The sequence below is a fragment of the Electrophorus electricus genome, chromosome 9 (assembly GCF_013358815.1).
Source record: "Electrophorus electricus isolate fEleEle1 chromosome 9, fEleEle1.pri, whole genome shotgun sequence".
NCBI lineage: Eukaryota > Metazoa > Chordata > Actinopteri > Gymnotiformes > Gymnotidae > Electrophorus > Electrophorus electricus.
In genome coordinates, this window is record NC_049543.1 from 15,097,625 (window position 1) to 15,108,503 (window position 10,879).

A 10,879-nucleotide genomic window follows, 5' to 3' on the forward strand; every position below is an offset into this window, starting at 1 on the left:
ATGCCGAGATACATCTGGAGACCTGCATGTCAGAGGGTGGAAAAGAGAGAAATAATTGAGTGTCATCAGCAATAGCAGTGGTAGGAGAAACCATGAGAAGATATTACATCACCAAGAGAATGAGTATACAAAGAGAAGAGAAGGGGGCCCAATACTGAGCCTTGTGGAACACCAGTCGAGAGTCTACACAGTTTGGATGTGGATCCTCTCTGTCCATCCAGATAGGACTGAAACCATCTCCAAGCAGAGCCAGTCACACCAAGCCTGGAAAGAACAGAGAGAAGAATGTTATGGTTCACTGTGTCAAAGGCTGCTGAAAGGTCTAGAAGAATCAGAACAGATGACTGTTTGGCAGCTTTAGCGGCATGAAGTTTCTCAGTCACCGCTATGAGGGCCGTTTCTGTAGAATGTGCCGGTTTGTAGCCAGACTGATTGGGACCATGCAGCTGGTTCTGGGTGACAAAAGAGACAGTTGATTATAAACTGCTCGTTCAACGGTGTTCAAGTTTCTGTTTTCACAGCTGTACATCTAGAAAATGCATGTGTTAAATAAAATACGGTTATCTTTTAAGTAATCTGTTTTATTGACGTTCTGTCTATGCAATTATTTGTATTGCAATACACATAAAATAATGTACAAATGTAATATCATTGAATTAACGTCTGTAACCTGGCTTTCTTATCCTTACATTTGTCTGCACTTGTTGGTACAAGGTGTGTATTTGTGTCTGAAAAAAAAGTAAGAAGAAATATTTTATTATCCAAAAACTGATCTTTCATCCAACAAACATGTCTAGACAAACCATCCCCGGTTCCCTAGAATCAGAGACTGCAATACATTGCGAGTGCGTGCGTGACTATTTTCTCGCACGTCTACGTGAGCATTAAATGTGTTATAGAAAGCATTTCTTAAGTAATTTTAAATTGTTCTCTGATATCGTCTAAATAGAATGTATGTAAGTTTGGTACCCAATTGCGGTTATACACGCCCATTTACAACAGAATTAAATCAGAATTAAATTAGCTGTTTTCTTTTATTACATTGCTTTTTCAATACACTCCTGAATAATGATGAGCTCTGCTCTGATCGCAAAATTAAAATCAACCGCTAACTTGAGCGGTGACATATCGCAAACGATATTAAAGCTTGCTAATGTTACTTGCTTTTTTCTTGAAAACACAAAGTAAATTAAAACAATGAGCGTTTAGGCATACACATATATATATTTATTTATTTTTCCGCATTTGAAAGAGGAGACACGTGTTCAATATGTCGGCTCCATGTATCACATTCTCCTCAGGAAAAAAAGGTTTTCCATACCATGGCACCTTCGAAGCACGGTGAACGTAACCACGTAACCGCGGAGAAAGAGCTACCGGGTGGACTGTGAACGCGTGCGTGTACGGGAGACACGCTCCCAAGCAAACGGCGGAGCGCGTGGAACACGATGAACGTTTGACCAACAGTGGCGCCGATCTGGGCCTGTTTTCTCCCTTAATAAGGGCACAGCTGGGGCTATTGTTTCTTGCGCCATTTATTTTCAAAAGACTGCAATTTGATATTTTGTCACTGTTGTGCAGCTTTGACATATTAAAGGAAGCCTAAATTACACGTTGACACGCATAAGTCCTATGTGCACGTGGTGGTGCTACCTTGCTCAATGTCACAACCTTGCACTGCGTTATTCGTTGACATTGCAGCCAACTTCTGCAACTCCTGACCTAGAAGCACACAATTGTAATGTGACTAGCCAGTGAACATAACTGCGTGCACTATAATTACACTTAGCACTCTCTGGAAGGTTTATCAATCAAACCAGTAATTTAAAAACCTGATTAACAAGTAACATGTGCAGCGTGATTGATTGCCATGACTGTTCTTTAAAGTTTAGTGTTATATGGGACACAGAATGCAGAGCTGTAATGCATTGTACTCTACCTCACGCAGCTTGGTTCTAAATTCTTCTCTGCCTAGTTTTGTAAGCTGATATTTAATATGGGGACGTGTGTGTGTTTGTGTGTGTGTGTGTGTGTGTGTGTGCATGTGCATGCATTGTTTTGTATAGCCTGGAATTCTGGGCTGATCTGCCTGTGGTTATCATGTACAGACACAGAACACTGTGATGGAAACTGTCGCTTAGGAAGGTTAAATGGGTGCTCTGACTGCTATACCAGAGAGCTCCTTGTTGGTCTGGTGATCAGAGCTCATGGTTCCCTCTTGTCAGACCTGCGTCTGAGTCATGTGTAGGGTGGCTTCCTACGTTACAAGCACATATAGTTTAAACTGTAGCACAGCCAAGTCCATCTGCATTATCGCTTCATTGGAACTAACTAACTAATGTTACAGTGTGGAGAATGGGGGTGTTGTCAGTGAGAGGCTGTTTCTTTTCTGCGCCTCTTTAGGAGCGTAACACATCACGTGCTGGATAACCGAGGAAGAGAACATGCGCGCGTACACGCACGCACACACACAGGAGATGGTCTAGACAACATTGGCCGTTCACTCAAAGGAAATGTGTCTACTGCCCAGGAAAGTAACACAAACGCACACCTCACCCCTCATCATGGCACACCCATCCCTCTCTGTCTCAGCCCATCCTGAATGGCCTCTTGGTACTTTAGACAGGGGCGGCGGGAGGGTCCTCATTTTGTTCCGCTCTGTCCCCCGATAGGAGCAGTCTAGGGCCACAAACACCAAGGCTTTGAGTTCGCGAGCTGGAGAGACAGAATGATAATGATGGCCCACCCCTTCATTTTTGTTCAAAAGAGCCAACAAGCTCCCTTTTTTTTAAATCTTTCACCCGTGCAAACTACTGCTGCCATGTTGCTAAGAGACTATTAAAGATGTAGAAAGGAATGCAATTACAATTAATTCATTGCAAAGATGACCACAACTTCACTGTGAATATATAAGCAAGAACTCAGGTTTCAGTAGCCAACAGCGGGTGCTCAGTCTGTAGGCAAACCGGTCATAACAAAGTGTTTACTGTAGTCAAATGGCTGTTGTATATCTGGGTCAGCAGTGCATTCATGGCACTGAATGTCTTGTATAACTATAAGCATCACAGTATGACATCACACGACGCATCAGAAAAGTGGGCGGGGTTGATACAGAAACCTGTTAATTAGCTAGCTCAAGGTTAAATCTTAATGCTGCTCTGCACACGCATATGTATGAAAATGTCTTGCACTCTTTTTCTGGGCCGTGCCCTTTTGCATGTAAAAACACTTCAAACACAAAACAAACACACATGTACATAAACATGAATACAGTAATAAGTAACAGTAATTATTTTGTGTTTTCCAGAAAGTTATTATCTTGTGAGACGGTGAGAAGAACACGTGTTTGGTCCTCAAACCCCTCCTCAACTTTGAACTTCCACAAAACCTCAGCATGACAATGACCTCAGACCGAAAACAGTAGGACCAGGAGCAGTGGAAAGCTTTTTCACCGTAGAACCTCACCAAGGGGTTAAACCGCATATCCAGCATTGAGATAAGCTAATGTACATCTTGAGATGAATTTTTGGACCATGCAATGAGTGACTGAATGACTTAAGAGAGTGCATAGAAAATAAACAAGCATACAAACAAACAAACAAATTCCTTTTGATCTTCTCCCTCTTTTTTGCAGGGTTAAAGGTATTCTGGTATTTGCCTAATTTGGGATTCTAAGGTGAAACTCACTGCTCTTGTTTTCTGATCACAACATGACTGGGAGCACTGAAATGGAATTCATAAAAAATCTTCTTAAATACTTTCTGCGAATTTCCAGTGAAAATAGAAAGCTACCTGTTATCTTTTGGGCGGTTATCTTTTTAGCCGTGGGTCCTTGTAAATGTGGAATTACATGTTTACGCAAACTCACCCTGTGGTCCTTTTGCTGAATACTGACATCAATGTCTCGTCCGTTTGTGTTATACTGAAATACTGACATCAATCTCTGGTCCTTTTGTAGATCTACATCATACTGAAATACTGACTTCAATCTCTGGTCCTTTTGTGTTATACTGAAATATATGACCCATGATATTATGCAGTCTCCAGTTTCTTCTGTTGAATTGTACGATTCATGATGGTTAAAGATATAAGTATAACACAGACTGCCATACGATAGCCCTAAATACGGCACTATAACCGCTCAGTTATGATGGCCCAGGTGACTGGCATCTTATGAATTTCTCTCCTTTATAAAACTGCCTTACAGGGAGCCTGTATTGATAATTACCAATTACCACTTATAATTACCAATTACCACTTATAATTACAATTACTGTATTATCGCAAAAGTAAGAAATTAGTGGATAGACGTGCACCATGCAATTGTGAAACTGTCTAATAGCTCCAGCTACAGTACCAGTACATATCTATGCTCATACTACACTTAAAGTGTTCAAATTAGGGCCGTCTGTCACTATCTCTGCCACCAATGCCTTCTCACACACACAGACACACACTGAGGCAAACAGGAAAAACAGAATAGAAGAACAGAACGGGGACAACTTGAACCCTGGCAAACTCCCAGGGAACCTATGGCCATGCTCCTATTAGTATGGAGTGTCTTAGTACAACAAAGTGCTAATACCATTGTGAAACCCTGAAGAGGTCCTGCTCTCATGTGGCAACAGAGTCCTCAGTGAGCAGCAGGTGGTTCTGTACTTTATTGCCCCACACAACACACAAAGAGTGCAGTGTTGGCGATCGCGCGGTTTGTCCCCTCCGGTGCTGCTTCGTCGGCGTGTCATCGGCACAATGTGCAATTCATTTTCGAAGAAGGTTTTAGTCATTGTCCTGAAACAATGAACTTTGTTTATTTATTTATTGTTTAGTTTGTTGTACACAGTGTACTAAGACATGGTCGACTGCGTCATCGCCAAGAGACGTCAGTAATTGCCGGGTAACAAAATGGCGAAGGACCCAACCCAGGATTGCTGCTATCCAGGGAGCGTGTACATATTGGATGTATTACTGTTGCTTTATGGTATTCTCTGAAGCCTCTGTGAAGTGCCCACTGTTGAAACCATTCATTTACTCCATTTTATTGTCTTCTCTCTATGTTAAGGGTTTGGTATGCTGTCTGTTGACCTTTTTTCTGTCTAAATGCCTGGTGAAAAGCAACCAGTCGGCACCTGCGTGTGCACATAATGTTTCGGACAGACACTGAAACAGTGCAGATTTCTTCCAGGTACTTAGGTAAGTATGGGTGCAATTAGGCTTCTTATTCTACTGGGTACTGTTTGACTCCTCCTTTTCATGCATACATACAAACAGTCAGAGGTGTTCAAGATGAAATTCATACATTTGTGTTTGGTAAACATTATCCCCATGGTAACCTTAAAAACCAGACAGGCCATTTTATTGTTATACAGATGTCCCCCTGATATTTACAGGAAGCATCTTGCAGATGACGTGAAAGAAACAAAGATTATAGTTATTCACAACCGTTTTGGGCCCGAGAAAACAATAAACCCAGAAACAAAAACGCTTTTGTACCTAAACTGTCCATATTGCTTCTGTAGTGGCCGTGATTTTTGCGAAAGGCACGTGGTTGTGAATCTGCGATAACAGCATTCTTTTTTATGATAATTGGGTGGTGGTGGTAGTGTCTCCATGGATTTGGGCTAAGGGCCAGTCAGGGTCACAATGAGGACTCCCATAATTCCATGTGCCATTCCAAATGGTTTATTTAGTTATGAATTGATGTATTAATGTTGTTTAATTATGTTTTAATGATGTTGTAATGTTCATTTTTCGTATATGTTTTTGTTTAAGCCAGTCGTATTGTTTTAGGTTATTTAGAATATCAGAAGTTTGTTTCCGTCTCATTTTGAACACTGGTTCATTCCTGTACTGTTAGTTTTTGCTGTGGGTGAGTCTTGTTAATAGTTGCACCATTAAAGGTATTTCTTTTCAAGTGGAAATGAGTTTCTGCTCTTTTCAGAGACAGGGATAGTTGCACACAATGTCCAGAAAACTGGTTCTTATTGTACCATACACATATAATATTTCCCTGGATGCACAATATGAAGAAATTGGCAGGGCTGCTGGGAATGACTTGATGCCAGCTGCTGAGGAATGAGCACTTCGTGGCACTCGCGCTGACCAGGACGAGTGTGTGTCAGTGTGTCCCCCAACTTTCATCACTAGTTAGCTTCCTTTTTGCTGTGTGTGAGTCTGGTTGAAGGTTTTGCAACTGCAATAACCAGGTTGTTCTTCAAACAGAAATGCCTTACCGGCTCTTTTTCCATGCTGACGCTATAATATAAAATAAACTAGGCCTGCTGTATATGGGGTTTTAAAATTTGCATGTCATTTATTTAATGGTGTAATTGTGAATTATGTTCCCCCCCCATTTCCCATATATAAGATGTATTTTGCTCAAAGGATGATGTTGAGCACGTGTCTACAATTCGGATTCATGTAACGTTAGCACTGAGAATATGCGTGAATGTGTGCTCCCCTGTTATGGGTTATTGAGTGATAGCGTTTTTATAAAAGTCCAACCCAGTGGAGCATGGACAAAATACGGAGCCGACTTCTGCAATCAAGGCGGAATACAACCCAGTCTGGACACGGCATAGAAATAGCCTTAATACAAAAATAAATTTTGTTGTTTTTAAATCACTTGTACAAATATTAAGGCGTCAGTTTCTTTGTTGGAGGAAGACTTTTCAAGAGCGTTTTCTTCATTTTGTCTTAAGATTTTTTAAAAATGAAAGCGATAAGGAAAATCTGGCCGTTTGTTAGTTTTTTTTTTTCTTTCATGGGTCCATATTGGTCTTTTTTTGTTTGTTTGTTTGTTTTTAATCGCATCTCTTTCACAGAAGCTCTGTGAAATCCCGCCAGACCAGCCGCGCGGTGTAGTTTCTGACAGACAGGTTACGTCCCGCTCGCGAGCTACGCTCCGTCTCCGCGAGCCTGCATCACGCGGGCATTTTCTGTCACGCCATTTACTGATTCTTGCGCGGTCGCGTCTGAGAGATGCGCGCCGCTTCTGGGGAATGACAGCGCTGTCTACGCTCTGATTTTCTACAGAATTACGGTCTAGCTCTGCATAATTATCGCAGTAAAACAAAGGAGAATGGCTACATGCCAATGTATTTGTGAAATGTTCTTCATTTTTCCGTGTACATAGCAGCCTGTGACATGGCTTTCTCTTATTATGGGGAAAAGCAACAGACAAACGTAGTATCCTGACACAATACATTAGATCTAAATCTAACATTCAGCAAGTTTCTGGATTTTCCAGACTTTCCTCATCTGTTTAAACCCCCTTTTAGATCTCCTATGGATCTTTTAGATCTTTTAAACTTTTAGATCTCCTGTAAGGTTAAACCAGGCACGTATTACAGATTTAAATATTACTAGTGAGTCTGACAGGAGCGTTTACCATTAGCAGACCAGATTAATGATATGATAACTGGAGAGCAGGTGTTAAAATCCACCTTTGGCCTTAATCATTACAATTGATTCCACAGTTAATCTCCTTTAATGATATTTGGAGACCTTGTGCAGAGAAATAACAGGAAGTGTTTGATAGCACCATTGGCGTGAGTTGAAAGATGGAGATTTTTGTTTATGGCCTTATGCGCCTCTTCATCTTACAGAGATTTAATACCAAACACAGTCCATAGTACAATGTGTGAAGCTGTTTTATCTGTGAATCTGTAGTACCTGCGTGTTTGTTTTCACACGTCAGAGAAAGAGGTCACACAACTTTTACACACACTCATGCATGCACACCACACACGCACACGCACACACACACACACACACACACACACACACACACTCACTCACTCACATCACACACACACACACACCACTCACACACACACACACACACACACACACACACACACACACACACACACACACACACACACTAACTGCCCACACATCCATAATCATGACCAAAGTGAATAATGTTGGGACAGGAGTTTATCAAGCGTGCTTGTGTGCGGGAGTAGTTCTTCTAAAATATAATTAGAAACATACATTTACACTTTAACAGGACTGTATCTGAGGCCTGGCAAAATCCTTTAATATTGATTTTCTTAAAACATTATAAGAATATTATTTTTTTTAAAGCCATAACATACAATTCAGTCCGACTAGTGATATTGTAAGCACTGTATCCAGCTAGTGATATGGTAAACATGGTGTCCATTCTTTTAAATATTTAGCTTATTTAAAGAAAATGAAAGGCCCTGGGTGGCTATTGGTCTGGCAAGCTAGATCTACCTACTTTACAGGAAAAGGCCATTTGACTGGCATGCAGAATGAACACTCATGGACCATTATATGTTTTGCAATATGTAGGACAGGAAATTGTCAAAAGGGGGCTATGGGCAACCATCTACCTGGTCCAAAATTTGCATAATGTACCTTTAACCTTAAACCTATGCTGAATCAAAGCAACCTGTAATGTGAATCATTTATGCCATTCACCATTCACAAAAATTAATGCCGTGTCACTTCATGTGTGTACGATTTGAGTAACAAATATGTAGATCACTGAACGGAAAAAATATTTCTATTCAATTCAGCTCAAATGTTGCAGAACGCCTTTTTGTTGCAATTTGATAAGGGCGCTAGCATTCTTGTGAAATGGGGGGGTGGATGTGGGGGTGAGTGAGTATGACTGTCAATTCTTCCTGAAAGCTTGTGTGTGTCTTGCTGTCTTTGCCTGGAAGACACAATTGTATACCACAGGCCAAACCCAGTGCTGGAATTCTTATTGTATGTCCTGAAAGCCACACACACACACACAGACACACACACAGACACATGTATTACGTGCATGTACACACCCTACCCCACCTTGCACAGAGGCAAGATCATGCTCTTCAAAACATAATTCTGATTTCATTCTTTTGAACTAAGGCAGCTGTTCCCTACCTTCTAAATGTCACTGGCAGTTTGAATTTAAATGGTTTAAAACAGATCATATTATTCTGTCCCTTTCCAGGCCTCAATCTCTGTTTTTCTCGCTCCGTCTCACTTTCGTTCTCTCCTGCTCTCCCGGGCTCTGTGTGCAGTGGGTGAGTGTCCAGTGGTGGTTTTATCAGTAAACTCTCCAGTTACCTGGAGGAGGTTAAATGTTGCCTGAAGGTTGGGTTTTGGTGAGGGTGGGACCTTCTGTGTATGTCTGTATGTGTGTGTGTGTGTGTGTGTGTGTGTGTGTGTGTGTGTGTGTGTGTGTGTGTATGAGAGAGAGATAGAGAGATAGTGTGTGTGTGGGTGTGTTTGTGTGTGTGCATGCATTGTGCGTGTGGTGTGTGTGTTAAATAGACATTATTTCACATGTACAAGTCCAAGCTGCCACTCCCAGTTCTATTACAGCCAACCTTTTTCCTAAGTCTCTATTTAGCATGTGTGTGTGTGTGTGTGTGTGTGTGAAAGGGACAAAGCAGGGAGGACAAATTCAGTAGTAAATTCTGAACTAACACTGATTTTATTAGACTCATTTTACATATCAAACCTTCCTTTGCCCCTGTTCACAACTTCCCAGTATAACCCTACATGCCTTTAATCCTCTGAAGTAAAGTGCAAAAATCCACTGTAACAGGGGAACAGATGATGGAATGTGATGTATACATATCACTACATATTAATTACGACAGAGCACAACTCTGAACTCCAGAGTTCACCGCGCATGTGACCTCCGCTTGCTCTATCTGTCACTATGGAGGTCCGCATGGCTCCCTGTTTCAGCGTTATTGCCTCACCCATTAGCTTTGACAATCAAAGTATTTTATGTGACATGTGAAGCATGCTAGTTCTAGAGACATAAACCTTCTCATCAACCCCCTCCCCCACCCTTAAGCCTTCAGGACACGTTCTCAGGCCGTAAATATATCATTATGTCAGGATGTACCCATGTGATGTCCCCTAAGTACGTGACAGAACGTGACTGCGTGTGACGTGACATGGGAGACATGCATGCACTGGCCTACTGAACTTTACATACTGTACATGTCCAGGAATGTTACTGACAAAAAAAAAGAACAAGTCGACGGATTCTCAGAATATATGTGGAAAATCATGGAAACCGCTTCACCACCAGCATCTCTTCCTGTTTTGTTTTCTAAGGTCTGGGGGAATTCATGTGTTTGATATGTATACAAGGCTGTGTGTGAGTATGTGTCTGTGAGTGGGTGGGTGTGTGTGTGTGTGTGTGTGTGTGTGTGTAACAAACAACAACTGCAACAGACAACTTAAAAACTCAGTTTCAGTTTCACTGTCCATCTGTCCAACTTTTTCAATATTGAGCAAAAGTAGTGGTGCTCCAGTGTGAAGTTCAGGGTGCGTTCAGCAGTCTTCCAGAAGACTTGCACCCGACTGCCTGTGTCCCACTGAGCTGTGTTTGGCCTGGTGTCGAAAATATGTCCCTTACCAATAAATAATGGGCAAAGACCAATACCAATGCACAATACCAAGACCGACCTAATCAAGCCTGAGTCAAGATCACCATGGGAGCAGGTCTGATGAAAATGAAACCACAACAGGGGAAAGATGACAAGATCAAGAACAGAGAAATGTGAGTTAAATTCAAACTGTGAATAGGAATAGAAACGACAACTATGAATTGAACGACACAAAGTCACAGCACCAAAATGTTACATTTATTTAAACTAAAAGAATAACATTTCAAACTCAAAAACAACAACAAAACCGTGCAGGTTCATTGCAGCTCATCCTTTTGGAAACATCCCAGAAAGTCAACATGGATTTGTTTTTTATTTTTAGCTTTAGTTTAGATTCTGTAGTCTTAACTGGTCTCAGGATGAAATTTGATGTCCCCTGTTTTTGATACTGAGTTATGAGCAAGTAAGAACTCACCCACGTGAATGACTAGAGAAACATCGAGTCTCGA